The 15,364-nt window shown below is 45.3% G+C and overlaps 1 long non-coding RNA gene across 1 annotated transcript; it reads right to left on the reverse strand.

The window, feature by feature from the left end:
- Window positions 1-5,550: 5,550 nt before the first annotated feature.
- On the reverse strand, window positions 5,551-13,108 carry LOC119455711 (uncharacterized). Its single transcript, XR_005193010.2, has 3 exons — window positions 12,893-13,108; window positions 12,729-12,821; window positions 5,551-6,359 (listed from the first exon to the last, which is right to left on the reverse strand). It is a non-coding gene; the product is annotated as an uncharacterized LOC119455711 (long non-coding RNA).
- Window positions 13,109-15,364: the final 2,256 nt, after the last annotated feature.

The raw sequence follows: 15,364 nt of genomic DNA on the forward strand, positions 1-15,364 counted from the left end.
ACACTTGTGAGAGAGAGGGGGGGGGGGATGGTGACTTAAACTCTATAAACCGTTTCCCGTGGCTGAAATTGCCAATGTTAAGTCGCTGCTTGTTGCGTAGAGACTCCACATAGAGATCCTAAGAGGGATGCCAGTTAAAAAAACTGCAGTCAAATTCGACAATTCGTAGCTTGGCTGTCTTGACTGTAGGTCCGACATGTCTATACTCTTTTCTTGGTGGCTCTATTCGTTAGATTAACCACATTAGTGGAAGCAACCATGTTCTTAACTTCTATATGGCAATACTTCTGAGTTTGTTAGACAAAAGGACTCTAGGTAGCTCTTTATTGATTACTGTTCTGCTTTGAAATTGTCATTGCCTGTCTGCTATGACATTGTTAATAAAGCGGTTGCGAAGCGGGCTCTTTCCTTTCAAAGGGGCAGAATTAATGTCTTGTATTTCACGAACAGCTTGACACAAGAGCAACATAATGTTGATGTCATTCGTGACTTTCAAGCAGCTCAGGCTTGTCCCTGCTTTCTCCTGCATTGATTCATTTCATGAAGGCCTTGAATGCAGAATCATTGTGGTACATGATTGAAAGTGTGTCAGTTCTTCAGGTAGAGAAGCCGGTAGGTATGGCACATTCATTCCCCAAACCGGGATATGCTGGCATTCATCAGTTTTGTCCAGCATTGCCTACAGATTTTGGGAAAAATAATATGCGAGATTTCTCACTGATTTTGTTTGTATTTCATAGTGCTGGGGATTTCAGTATATAACTGGTGTTGGTCTGAAATACCGATTGACACAAATTGTGTGATTGTATTATGTGCGCTGTGGCAAATAATTAAACCGTTAATTAGTGTTTGATTAAGCACTACAAGCAAGTACTGTCCCTTGAAGTTATGATCTGCACTGAAAATTACATAGTGTGCATAACATCTACAATACCTTCAGTGTTATTATATTCGGAAAAAAAGTACTTAATCTATTTTATGTGTAAAAATGCGCATCATTTTACGTTTGCTTTTTTATCATACTTCTGAGCACGAAGCGGCGGCCGCATCGCCATGGACACTAGTCGCGAGCAAAACACGGTAATGGCGGCAACGCAAAGTCGGAATGAAGTGTAAAGTGAGGTTTATTTTCAGTGTTTTTACGTATTCTCTAAACTTCTGAGCGTGTTTTAACATGTGTGCAAGTGCAGCGGCTTATTCCGCTACTGATTTTTGTATCAATATTGCTTTGACCGGCAACACTTGTCCACTGCGTCTGGTTTCTTATTCTATGACTGGGTCAGGTAAGACATGCTCCGAGCAACCTACAAAATTCGTGTTCTAAACTTGTTGAATGAAGCGAGAATGCTTCGCGAAATCTGCGGATACGATTAAGTGTGGTCAAGAAAACGACTGCTTGTCGATGTGTGCATTCGAGGCAATTGATTCCCGTGGACATCTGACGAGTATTACGCTTCTGCTGCTGTTAAAAATACGACTATAGTCCATGAGTTTCCTCATGCGAAATGAGCACCTGAGAATACGTGTCGTCAACTGGACGCTTAGCCCTCCTACCGTTTTGTCTGTTGTCTGTCGCGGAGTTTCCACACTCGCGTAAGCACTTCGATCAATGGTGGGCCTACTTTGTTTCTACACTTATGTGCTAAATTTCTGTATTCTATTGCTACTTATGATACTGGCAGGTGCGTGGAAAACTAACAAGTCGACGATATTGCGGTCACGGATGTAATCGACATTAGGAGGCCGTAGATCTGCAGCGAATAAATTGCCAAACGTACGCGAAGATACTTGCTTTTCAGTTTAGGTATTTCATTTTACTCCATGGAGTACTTCCATCTTGGCCTTATCCAAGTCCTACCATTCTAATGCCGAAATTTTATTGAACACGTCGTTCTTCCACCAGGCCAGACTCAAGGCTGCGGCGTGCTTACAATCTCGCAGCTTTGCCCTACTGCTATCCTCTTCAAACCAATGCACACAATTGTCACCACACTTTTCACTAAAAATTATCACCACGACCAGCTTCCGTATGCAGAATAATATTCTTTGTAATGCCGACTCGTTAACTGTATTCAGCTGTTCATACACTTGCACAGTAGAAACTGGCAAGTGCACATTACACTAAAGCTACGTCTGCATCACATAAGCTTCTCGGGCTCCATTCTATTTGAGAGCATTCTTGAAGGCTCCAGTGCACTGTGAGAATCACTGGATATGAAGCTTTGATGTAGAAGCTTGCGCTTATGCTAAATGTGTTGTGTCATGTAATGTTGCATTGTAGATACTATTTTATGTTAAGTATATGCTGTGCTAATGGCAAGAATGTGTTCGAGCAATACACGATGATGAATTAAGCTTTCTTTATTTATTGATTGAAATTAAAGTCACTGCTTCACATTTCAGCATATCCATACCCGCAGCTGCTTCCAACTCGCTAAATACCGAGAGGTTGTTGGTGTCACAGTGCAAGTAGAATTGCAAGCATGAGTGTATGTACTAAGAAGTATGAAATGTAACGTTTGAATTTTAACATGTCGAAAACTCTTTGCATAGAAACAATCGACTCCACCTTCCAACCAAGATTTGGTAAATGTCTTTTAGGGTCCCGCTGACCTACAAGAATAAACTCCCATGTGTTGACGTCACAGCTGTTCTTTGTGCTTGCCTTCTCTGTGCAACAGTTGTGCAAGAGATTACTTATGTCTACTTAGCATCAAACCTGGAGAAGGAAGCTAGGTCCACATACTACTGTTAAGCTGTAATGCAATAGCATTATCACGGTCAGACCGTGTTATGAATCACATTTGAACTCCTGCGAGGCTACAGCATGCTCTGGTATAGGTTGACATGTTCATAAATACACTCGCTCATTTCACACTTGTGAGAGCGAGTGATGACAGGCGTGAGTATATGCAAGTGCCAACAAGTGGGAGTGGAAGTATAATGGTCAGCTAGCTAGTAGACGTTTGTGAGTGAGCACCCGTAAGTATATGGGAAAGGGTGAGTGCTAGTTGACTTATAAATGCAAGTGAAGGTGAATAAATTTTCGCATTCACACACGTGAATGGGTGCCAGGAAGTGTTAGTGGAAGAAAGTGCGAATGCATGTGAGTGGGTGTGAGTAGGAACGAGAGCGCTGATGAGTGTGCTTGTGTATTCTGAAAAAAATTGTGTGTCCACTTATTCTGCTGACCTGCATGCTCTAATGTTATGATCGGCCCACAAAGTCACCATCTTTGACTATGCAGTCTCCCTTATTATTACACCGTTTCTGGGTCGGCTTGCTTTACTTGGCAGACAGGTGACAGTGCTCCAAATCCCAGAGGAGTAGGCACAGTTTATCTCCCGTATACAAGCAGAACTCATCCACACGCTTTGCATACCTGCTACCATAGAGGAGCCTAGCTTGTCTGCAGTAAAAAGGGCTAATTTATCTTGCAATCTAGGCATGTCCATGCCTCTGGTTCAATTTTTTTCGTCGCAGATGGTTCTACAAGAAATCGAAATTATTGCAGAAGTATTTTTAAAGTTGAGAATAAATAATTGCTGTTTTCATTGTCAGGCGCCACATGTGACTGGAACTTGCCGTGAAGAAAGTGGGCAATTACTGAAGTTTCTTACTCTGAAGTTAACTTTGTTCGAAAGTGACAGCGATATTGCTGATCTTCTGAATTTTATCTCCGAATCCTCCTATAAAGAAGATATTTCAGACAATAAATGCAAGTTGATGTAAACAATCTGCTATGTTTACCTCTACAAGGCCATTTTCAGCGCATTTATTTTGTACAAAAGGGCCGGTATGCAAATCACTCGCATTTGAATTTCCTCATGAATGTTGTGAAAGCATTGATTTCTGGTAACATTGACAAGAGAGGCCTTCCAAAAGGGGAAGACATTCTGACAATCTAGCTGCATGTCATCGCCAGTCTCTTCCCTTGGACGCTTTAGTGCCAGACGCCTACAAAGCACTTCTTCGTGTCCTCGTGCTCACAAAGGTTGGACAATGAGAGCAATGGAATAAAAAACGCCCCAAAAGTCGTGCAAAGACTTTGGAATGGCACTTGGTGTACTACTTTGTTAAAAATTGCTTTTGTCACTGAACTTGGCCAAAATAAAAATGATGTTTCGGGATCCATATGGATCCCTTGTTAGCAGATATTTCTGGCGGCGTCTCAAGCAGCACAAAAATGTCGCCAAAGGCCACACAGTTACAAATGCCCTCGGAGAGCATGCCGAGACGACGAGTCAGAAGATAAACTAGTACAACGCCCGCATCGTGGCCACAGAGAAGAAATGGACAATGAGGCTCCATCTCGAATCACTAATAATTCAAACAAGTAAAACAATCAATAGATCATCTAGCATTTTAATCCACATGTACTTCAGAACTTTGCATCATGTGCTCAATGCTACTTAAGAACCATCAAGAACGTTCTCAGCAGGCATTCCTTTATGAACAAGGGATTCCTGTGGATACCGAAACGCTATTTTATTTTTGTTTCGGCCATGGTCAATGACTTCCTCCATTTTTAACAATGATCTTACCTGACCAGACTATACCGTCAAACTAAACTACGGTGCAATACCTCGTTTTGAGATGTACCTTACTGAGGCCTCCCTGCATGAATAATTTTAATCCCAGATGGTAGTTAGGTGTAATTGTAGTCCCACCAGCTACAGAAGTCACGTTCACTTCTTTTTTTACGTCATTACCACTTGAAAAAAAAAAAAAATTCTGGCAGAGCAGTGAGACCAAATTAATTTCTACACTACATATTTTTTGTGTATGCTCTCCAATAAGCATACCATTTTGAATATGCTTGTGGCATTTGTTTAGTATAGCGATTCCATCAATCGGTTTCTAAAATTAGGCACATTGGTAAAAATTGAGCCCGAGCTCTCGGGTCAGAATCGTTCACTTGCAGTAATCTGTGTCTACTGTCCGCTCAAAGAATAGGAGTGACGGATAGCAGTGTGGGCACTTCTGGCGACAAATAAAAAAAACTGCATAGGCTCACCAGTGTGATTGAGGCATCTTGTAAAAAATTACCAATGTCTGATGCACAAGATCTCAACATTCCTTGTTAATATGGCAATTTGAGTACTTGGCTTTAGTTCATGCTTGAACAGGTATAAAGCACTTTTGTAGTGTTCGTTTATTTTTTTTTGCACTTTTCACCCACTGCAACAGCCACACTCCTCCCTGACAGCAGTCTTTGAGGTCTTGAGTGACCAGAAAAAGGCTGCCCCCCTGAAGTGGTTGTATGTGAACACATTCTTCAGCTTGCATTCGGTGTTTCTGAACAGCTTTCAAAATTTTTTAAGTACAACTTATGTCCTGAAACAAATATTAAAGAAAGCATTGCATAACAAATTATATTAACTAAGTGCTGTGCAAAAAGCTATTCTGAGAAGCCTGTTTGCCAAATATGTATCCTTTTTTGATTGTTGCATGAAATGTCCTGTACAGGTGCAAGGCACATTCCATTTTTTGCAGAACCCGAAATTCATCGTGCTTGCCAACACAAAGTTAACTGCAGTGCCGTCATAACTCATAAATGTTATCAACCTTGTCAATTGCATTTGGTGGCTGAAGTGCACTTTGTGTACTTCAGTGCACTGAAAACAGAATGGTTTCATTCCTTAGAATTTTCAAACTTACATTCTGAATTAATGAGCTTGAATTGTCCAAACATTTCTGTGCTGTAATACAGCCCTGCATGTCTTTTTATATCAAGAATGTGTTCATATGTACGTCTAGAAGAAAAAAAAAACTACAATTTGCAGTGGTCAAATGCTTTTATTCTGAACACTGACGTTGCATGAAACATAGTACACATAAAGTCTAGCTGCAAGAAAGTTGCTTCCTAATTTCAAAACTGGTGTTACTACAGCTAGTGGTATTTATGCTCGCCACCATTGCAAACTGGCAGATTATCACCCACGAGTACTGCTAATGGTATTTTTTCTGTATGGGAGAACTAATTACCTTGAAATAATTGCCATGTGTTATTTTTCCAAAGGGTGGCTGCAGTAAATTCAGCAGAATGTAATGGGTGAAGATAGCTGGGATCACATCAGCAAATGCCGACACGGGGGCACTCAACTAATGGGATATGCCCGACTGTTTCAAGCAGGCATGTGCACCGGATGTTGGGTTTCTTTTCCACACATGCATCATACAAGAGATTCACAGCCTTGCATCCAGTGAAAATGCTGATGAAATCATTAAATCCGTCACAACCCACTGCATATGCTGTCTGAGGTGCCTCACGTGGTTGACTATTCTGCTGTGCTGTTTCATTAAAAGCACTGGTCGTTACAGAGTGGGCATGGTATCCATTGGCTGTTCAGATGCACCTAAGTGGGTAAAAAAAAAAAAAAACGGTTAAAGCCATATAACTTGCAGCTCATGCTGTGTGCATTCAATAGGGTGTACGCATGAATGACAGTGACCGGGCAAGCACGTCTTGTTGGTGCACTCTGTAGCGCGGACAAGAATGCGCATACTGTTGGAAGTGTGCACCAAATAAATGGTCTCATACACTGTCGTATGTTGCTGCAACCCTTCCAGAGTAAGAGAACGTAAGCTAAAGATGAAGTAGCAGAGTTCTGTCAGCATTTTCCAAGGTGTGCACGCGCATGCCCGATAAAACCAGGGAACTTTAGAACAGTGACAACACAATAGATTTCCCGTATCAACCTGCACAGAACCCGCGGTGGATCTTTACAAATTCAAGTTTTGTTCTCGGCCCTTTTTAGCGAGTATGTCAACCATCGGTCATTTGACTATGCCTATTTGTCTCGTGCAAGCGTGTCGGATCACGTTCATGCGCATTTTTCATTGTGGTTTTCCAAGCACAGATGTAGCACATTGTTTACATAAAATCTGCACTAGTATCAATTCTAGCTTGTGCGTGTCACTGCGTAGTCTTTAATTTGGAACCGCAGTATGCAAACAAGGCTCCACTTTACTGCATTTTCGTGTTGTAGGCCGCCCGTAAGAACTCTGCGATCTCCACGACCTCTTGCTTAGCAGCAGAACACCACATCCATGGAGCCACCATAGGGGGACACACAATTATATTTTGTCTAGTGGATTACTTCCCAAGCTCAAGGCATATTCAACTTCAATGGGCGGTTTGTATCGACCCAAAGTTACAGTTCATTATCAGCAGATAATTGAGCAAGCAGTTTAAATGAACAATTTCAAGGTGGAGCCAAATTCTACACATATGGCACATGCCTTATTGACTGAAGCATGCTTGCTACAAGACAATCCTTTTGCTAAAAAAAATGTGAAAAAAGTTCCCATTATTTCAGAGCTCCTATAGCTTCATGGTTGTTTGGAACCGCAAACACAAAAAGAACAGTCTGAACGAGACAATGAGTGCAAGTTCTTCATTGTGCGTTTGCGCTTTCAAACAACGATGAACCTATACCAAGTGGCCCGGTTATGCACTTTCCAGCTATAGCTTGTGTTCGATAAGAATGGTGGCGGCACACATGTAGATAACCAACACAATGGCAGGCTTCTAAGATTAACTGCATGAAAACCTAGTCCATCATGAAATTTACTATGTTAGACTATTATTAGACTATGGCTAAAGTACTATCGACCAAAAAGTTTGCGGACTCTCAGAAAACGCTTAATACCCGAGCAGCCTTTAAAAGTAGCCAGTAAAACTGCACATCACAATGTTGTTCACGTATACCAGTAGAGGCAGGAAATGGGAATACCAGGCTGCGGAGATATTCAGCTTTTTGTCAGGTCCCTTGGTCCGTAAACTTTTTTGGTCGATAGTACATTGTGGTGTGTTCTCAAGGCCACTATTTTCGTTGTTTGAAGGTTTAGGCATATCAGAAATGGCCACAGTTATTTTCTATGCCTAACCTTTCAAACAATGCGTGAACCCTTACCAGCGGCTTTCTGTTCTAAGTTGCATTGTTTTGCTTGCATCTGGACTAAATCTGGTCCCACAGCCCTATGACCCTGCTAAGCACCAAAAATGATGCAAAATTAATACATGTAAGCCGATTACTCCATGGTGGCAACACTCAGGGATGCGCTTATGTTCTTGCTGTAAACGTAAGAGAGTTTTAGATTAAAGGACGGAAGCGGCACTGCACACCTGCGGACCTAACATGTGCTTGGTTCTTTGGGGTGGCTGACTTAGAAGAAATATTGCTGAAACATTGCAAACTGAGATGAAGCAAGCCAAGACACGCTTTCATAAAACAATCGACGCTGAACAGGCCGACACGATCCGATTTGATGACAGCATTTCACACTGCACGTTGACGTCATCTTACGAGAAATGAAGGCGACAAAATGCTGGTCATAATAAATTGGATCACAGTGCACTTCCACAGCAAACATCCTGTGCCAGAGGGCAAAATTTCTAGCCTTTGGGATTCGTTTGGCTCAGCTTTAATTACCACCTATGCATGTATACATTGTTTGCTTCTTCCTGTCAAAGATCTTTAGCATGAGTTAAGTTTCTTCTCCTTCAGGTCTTCCAGGCAGACGATTCTTCAGAGAGTCCTCGTAGTCGTCCGGTGACACTTTGCACTCAGGGAGGCCAACTTAGGAATACATCGGTTTATTGTAGGACAAAGTAGCATACATCGACGAGCGGCGGCTGATTATCGGCTCGCTCCTTCCCTCTTCATCTCTACACACTTTTTAAATACCCTTGTTTTAAGTCTCCTCGCTCACATTCTACCAATCAGTTCTTTTCGAAGAAGGCGGGATCATCAACAATACACGCTGTACCCGCCCCCATTTTCCAGTCCGGTTTTTGGAACACTCAGACCAACATCACTTAAACAAACGCCACATGGCCCTCTTGCTCGAAGTTCACATGCCTCAGTGCAGTTGCCCCGGTGCAATGGCATGCCCCGCGAACACATAAATCACCCCTCGAGCCACTAACCCTGGACATGCCGCAGAATCATACTCGAGCACGACATTGCCGCCAGGTTTCCCCTTACGTATGCTCGAAGGCGTAAACTGTCTCCCACACCGCAAAGGTAATGCCGCCACCCCCGGCAGTGCCTGTGTTTATGTTAGCCCCCAAGAATGCGCCTATATGCCGCTGAGTGATATGCGTGCGGTGAGGCGGCTGCTTCGCTTCTCGTTACGTACGCTTCTCCGTTAAATGTCCATATATCTTGGGCACCGCAGTGGAAGTGCGCTATCCCCAGCGGTCCCGGTCGCTGTTCTAAGAACCCAAACAACGTCGGCTGTGAAAGAATAAACAACCTGCGCGAGTGTCATGCATGTGGCCCCAGGGCTCCAACAAGGGTGACGTTCAATGCATGCAAGGCTGATTGTATCAGCCAACTTAACTGAATGTAAATAAACTATTTTCATGAAACAATTGTCTTTTTATTTGCAATTCTATGGTTAGCTTTATATATTAAAAAATGCTAACACCACCTTGACTACGTGCTCCGAGTGCGTGTGGCTTGCATTTGGGGACGCAAAGCTATAATGTTTTGCTTGGGCACGTAACCACAGACATACTAAGATTCTGATAGGGACTCCTGAATGCTTCGATAGCACAATCTAAAGCTCTCATTTATGTTACTGCATAATCTTATTTGTAATATGTACTATCACAATGGCATAACAGCAAAGCACATGGCTTTCGATACATGCTCCACATGCGCAGATATGGTGCTTGCGGCTTTGGCACCACAGCGCTTGAAAAAGGCATCCTTCACAGGACACATTCGGGGAGTTATGCCTCCACCTACTCGATATACATGGGTCTAGCCCACGAGACCAACAAGGTGACAGTAGCAGGGTGGGCCATCATGCTAGCTGGGAGGACTTTGGTCCGAGGATGACTTGACGTGAATGGGTACAGGATTTGTAGCAACCTGGTCATGGATGGTGGTTCTGCAAGCCAGCATGTGGTGCTGCACCCAGTGTAACGCACCCCTGGGCAAGGTGCTCGGCGAATCTGTTTGGCAGGACACATGTATTGCAGCGGTGGTGAAATTGTCGAGAGTCTTCCTCGTATGCGGGGAGGTACTTGGATAGAATCCTAGTGCCACTGGGAACCTATTAGATTTTTATTGAGTAGAGATGTCCTCCGGCCTGGCGCTCAGTTGTTTGTAGGAGTTTTCATGTCGAAAGGGGCGCTATAGAGATTTGAAAGGTGCCCCTTGTCTCACCACAACAATGGTGACCCAGACGAGCATTTGCCACTGCTGTGGGAGGCTGAGTAGCGCTGCCGCCTGGTACCCACCGGTAAAATAGGTATAACTGTGCTTCCGGTCAGGTGCTCAGCCATTACGGGATACTTTGAAAGGGGTGCTTCTTTCCAATCCAAGGGCATCCCCACCTAACAGCTGTATTAGGATGCCACACAGGAAACTGCTGCCATGGAAGCCGCCCAGACCCATTTTCTGTAATCCCTAGAGGGCCCCTTGCAAGATGAAAACTCGTAGAAGGTGCCGAGCACTGGGCCAGGGGACATCTATACCCATTAGAACTGGCGAGTTTCTGGCGGTGAACAGCGGATGATAAGAGTGGTATAGAATCGAACGGAAGGAATAATCTATATTATACTGGCCCAGGGGGGGTGGGGGTATTCTGGAAGAGTCCACCTAGTGGACTGTCCACTTCGGCTGTTGCCATTAGCGCCAGCTTCACGAGCGCGAAGGTGCCAGCCAGTATCCTTCGTGCTCATGAAGCTGGAGCCAATGGCGACAGCTGAAGTGGACAGTCCACTAGGTGGACTCTTACAGAATAACCCCCCTAGATCTCAGTTATTGTGAAGATATCAGCAACACGGATTTGTTATTAGAGACAGATTTGACTGTCAGGTTTTCCATTAGTTCCATTGCAGACACAAATGAAATGTGTCGTATATATCCTGAAACACTTATGATTGGAAATGTGTGGCAATTTTGAATAACATGTGCAAACTGTTTCAGGAAAATGTGTGGGAAGGTAGACGGTTGGGTGTTCTTGCTAGGTGCCAGTATGTTGTTGTTTGTAGCGGGTTCACATTCAAGGTTTTTCACAATGTCATGCACCAGGCACATTTTAAAATATATATGCTACGTCCATGCTAATTCCAAGTGAACTCGCGTTGCACCAGAGGTAACGAATATAAAGCAACGAACAAGATGGCCACGCCATTTAAGGTGTCAAAACATTGCTTAAATAAAAATGCGCTGAGATTTTCCTGCATTGTTTTGTTTTCCACAGCCCCAACACTACAAGATCTTGCATCTGAAATATGTTGGACTAATTGTGCGATAAACTAGGGCACATTATTCAACTTGTTTAAAAAATAATGAAGAAATTATGAGAAGTTGTTCACTTCCCATTTAAGATCAAAGAAGAGACAAGCAAGCATGCATTATTGAATTCGTCTTCATGTTGCCTTCACTCAATGCTATACACATCTGATTGGTTATACTGACAGACTGAGCCACAATTCTATAGCACTGACTTTTCGCGTTCATGTGTGGTCAGGGCCAGTATTTTGTAGCGATGCCTTTCCGGTAATAATGCCTTTTCGCATTTTGTCAGTGGTCAGAGCGACGGTCCGCTCGCGTTATCAGCGGGATCAGCCGGCCGTGAGCGGTGGATGATAAGACTATTATAGAATAAGTCATAAGGCATTGCTACAAAATCGCGGCCCTGAGCAACACGCTGTCACTCTGACCACTCACGAATGCAAAAAGCCATTAGTACTGGAAAAGGAATCGCTACAAAATCTTATCCCTGAACTGTAAATACTGCCACATGCCCGAGATCCTGCAGCACATTTTTGCAACATCTGTTACCAGTTGCGACAGCAGCAGATGGTGCCCTCTGTGCTCGCAAGCAACAAAGGCAAAGATTATCAGAAGCTGAAATTCTGGGTGCTTACCGTGACAGCATTGCAGCAAGAAATAGCTACGAGTGCTGTTCTAGACTATTTGCAGAACGCAGGACTATACTTGAGGTTTAGAGAGACCACTGCGTTATGTGATTATTGTGCACATATGATCTTTTTTTTCCTCAACAGCTTTAAAGACATTTTTTCTTTCCCTCCCTTAGCAGAGTAGTGGGCAAGAACATACTAGTTCAGGCTCACCTCTGCTTTTCATTCCTACGAAACAAATTTTCCCTCTAGCTTGTCAGCTATGAGAACATGGTTATTTGGTAAAAATATCTGCACCCCTGTAGCAGCTGCTGTTCATGATCAATTTGGGTTCAAGATTATTACCTGTCGTCTTGTAACATTACATTTAATGTAAAGTGTTGCTGCATACATTTCTGGCTCGTAAGCCGCTGTGAAGCGGGCAGGTGTAGTAGAATATGAAAACTAATCGGCCAGTAATTTTTTTTTCAAGTGCACGTAAGATCGTATTTGAAGTAATTCAGATTTTACAAAGGACATATCTGCAGCTTTCTTTTTAATGTAATCAATGACCAAGGGAAACAGTAAATCATTCAATGCAGCGTGCATACATCAGCGGCGTATACACCTTCGCATTGTTTACGTGTTATGAAAGACACGAACTTGCGCTCACATCGAGATGTGCTAGCACTGACAAATTTGAAAAACATGTTAGCTCGCGACGATTGGGTGTTGCAGAAGATAACAATGCGAGGGCCATGAAGTCACGATCGCAGTCTCTACTTCAATCGCATGCCGCAAAAAAGGTATGGGTGGCATGCACGCGACGTAAATTTAAGCCATGGTTTTTCCAACTCACCATTGCGTCGGCATTTTCAGGGTCGAAGCAGCTTACGTATCTTGAAAGTGAAATGGCAGGGCTCACGTCGCGCTACAGCTGAAGGAGCAAGGCCTAAAATTTAAAAAGAAAAATGAATATGCATCGCCGCTTTATGTCACAAGTTGCAGTTTAGGCAGACGTACCTTGAGATCGCAGTCCTTTGTGGGTTGGCGGTAATGCGGTCGACGACGTTCTCACCGCGAATTCTTGTATGCGGCCGCTCCCGCGCAACGTGCATGCTTGTCTTGGGCTAGCGGATGCTTCTAGGCACACAGGGACTGGGGACATGGCAGGCATGGCCGAGGAATCATTCCCTACCTACTTTCACGCCTACCTAGGGGCAGGGAGTACCTCGCTGACCCCACGTGATATCCGGTTTCGACCCAAACCGGGTACAGCCGCGCTGCGGCGATACGCTTCTAGAGAGTCTGGTCTGTCACGTGATTGCCACAGCGGCGCGCCGCCGGTTGGTGTGGCCGCCCTGCCGCTGCTGCGTTTTGCCGCCGGCGGCACGCCGCGCGCGTTTTGCCTAAAGTCCCTATATAAGAAAAGTACCGCCATCTACTCTTTCCTCCGCTGCCTCCTCTCCTAAAGCGCTTGCTTTTGTAGCGTTAGCTACGCTGGCCTAGCCAAGCCCGTTTCGCGCGGCACATCAGGAGCCGTGCTGCGCATGCGCAAGGATCAGTCATGTCACACGGCTTGCGCACCGGAGCCACCGGAGCCGGCACCTCTCGCGCACTCCGCCGCCGCCGCGCGCAACTCACCGCCGCCGGTCTGCGCATTCCAGAGGAGTGACGTCGTAGCCGTGGTAGACGCACTGGCGCCGGCGCGCGCTCGCTGTGCAGTCGCCGTCTGACACTGCGCTGGAGCCGCTGCGCTTCTGACTGGCGTTTGCCAGTGTGGTATAGCCATGGAGAAGGAGAGCGCAAATGCTGCTCAACAGCGCAGAAGAACGGAGAAGCTTGACTCATCGGATCCCGAAGTAGTTGCCTGGCAATTAGCGGTTGAGCGTAGGAGGAATGAACAGAAGAAGGCTAAACGTGCTGCGGAGACACTGGAGCAAAGGGTAGAACGTCTAGCAAAGCGGCGTCGCCAGGAGGCTGAGCGACGTGCCCGACCACCCCTGCAGCAACAACAAAACGCCGTCGACGACGTCAAGGCTCGCCCTTTGCTAACGCGACGTATATCCTGGCATAGCCGAGCTAAGCCACTGCAACTTTTTTTTCTTTGCTTTTTGCTTGCGAAAGCCAAGTCGACGGTGGCGCACCTAGAAAATCCACGTTGAAGATTTCAGGCCTGGCGCGCGCCGCTGCTGCCGCCGGCGACTGCGGCTGCGCAGAGGACTTTCAACATGGCTCTGAGGCGGAAAAAAAGAAAATATAAAGAAGCGAAAAGCGCGCGCTATCATCGTCCAATCGGAGATACAGGAGAGAGAGAAGCGGCGTTTATCAAAGGATGGCTGTACTTTTCTTATATAGGGACTTTAATTTTGTCGCTAGTGTGTACGTGCCATTAGGCAGCGGTTTGCTTGCTTGCTTGATCCTCATCCGTGGCGCTTAATGGTGCATCCAGACGAAGGACCAAATCCGGATTTGTAGAGCCGGACGGCGCGTCACGTGACCTCACATAAGCGATTTGCCTCGTCCGCGCCTCGTCCGGGAGCCGCGCGGACGGATAAAGCCAACCCGATTTTCACATCCGGATTCTGGCGGGGCAAAGCCGCAGCTTTAACTTATAAACACGCAGTGCCTGGCAACCAGTACACTTCTTTCCTGCTCGAGGTCAACCGCATTGCTTATCATTGCTTTGTTTGCTGGCGCCTGGTTTCAGTGCTTCATAGCTTCTGGTGTCGTTCACTTCAATTGAACAATGAATTTGTGCGATGACGCCGCCTTTTATTTCATCCACATCGTGGAAGAGCTTCCAACTTTGTGGGACCTCAGCCGCGCAGATTATGCGGACACCGTAAAAAAACAATCTATCTGGGAGCAGATCGCCGAACAGATGAAGGAGAATTGGCCAACCTACGGGCCGTACAGCGTCGGTAAGTGCTTTAGCATATTCCAGTGCCTGAAAAAGTGATACGATATTACAGTAACTTGAGACAGTACTCTCAAACCAGTCGGCTGCTAGCCAGCGCAGAGGCTGCGGTCGAGAGTAATCCGGCTCGGTGGCGCTGTCGTCTGCAAGGGCTTTTGTATATTTTTTTCTTTCCAGCGCGCTCCGACTGCCATTCTCGGGCCTGTGCGACGAAAGTGCTGTACGCACAAACGGATCAAACGTGTTATGGACAAAAACTTCGTTGTGATGGCATGCTGCTGCGCCTTAAGTTGCCGCAACCGACAAGGCGAGGGCAAAAGGCTTTTTTTGTTTACCATCCGGCGTGCGCAAACGCTTGCTGCACACTTGATATTTGCGCCGTCTCGCATCGTCGCGTTGCTACTTCCCAAAACGGCATTATTAAGACCAGTTACTGACTGACGAAGCAAAATCGCGCCTCAAAAACGTCTCCACAGGGCGCGATCGAAGTTTTCCTCGGATTTCCTCTGGTAGCGAGTTAGCTGTCGTCTGCCACGGCAGGCCCGACGCAGGCGGCGCCACTGTCGATATCGCGC

This window comes from Dermacentor silvarum, chromosome 6, assembly GCF_013339745.2.
Source record: "Dermacentor silvarum isolate Dsil-2018 chromosome 6, BIME_Dsil_1.4, whole genome shotgun sequence".
In the NCBI taxonomy this organism is placed as follows: Eukaryota; Metazoa; Arthropoda; class Arachnida; order Ixodida; family Ixodidae; genus Dermacentor; species Dermacentor silvarum.